Source organism: Bison bison, unplaced genomic scaffold (genome assembly GCF_000754665.1).
Source record: "Bison bison bison isolate TAMUID 2011002044 unplaced genomic scaffold, Bison_UMD1.0 scf7180017833647, whole genome shotgun sequence".
Classification (NCBI taxonomy): Eukaryota; Metazoa; Chordata; class Mammalia; order Artiodactyla; family Bovidae; genus Bison; species Bison bison.
This window is the reverse complement of record NW_011472069.1, coordinates 25,498-26,084: the sequence shown is the minus strand read 5'-3', so window position 1 is coordinate 26,084 and position 587 is coordinate 25,498.

Genomic DNA, 587 nt, shown 5'->3' with positions numbered 1-587 from the left:
CAGATGTAAACTCTTATATATGGAATGGATAAACAAGGTTTTATTGCATAGCACAGGGAACTACAGTCAATATTCTGTGATAAACCATAATGGAAAATATTATTAAAAAATAATATGTGTGTGTGTGTGTATCAAGTATACTTCAATAAAAGAGAGAGCAAAAATTAAAAGACAAAAATGGTTTTAAAGTTTCGGAATTTCTGAAACTTTAACCCTCTTAATTTCAACAGGTTATGTTTAATTTCTCATATACTAGAAAGCCTCTTTGAAGGATGCTTTGAATTTGAAAAATTTCATATAAATATATGAATAAATTTTTTACAATAAACTCCCCTCTCTGAGACTCTTCAGTAAAAATTTTACATGAAAAAAGCCCATGACTTGCTAAATCATATTTTCATTTTACTGTAAATAACTCCTTACAAAATACACAAATTCTTTTGACTAGTAAAGCAGGACACACACACACATAACATATACACACAAGGAGAAAGGATAAGAGGGAGAAAGTTTTATCTTCTTAATAACAATGATATATATGTGTATATGTATATGCATATATACTATATGTAGATGTATTTTATATA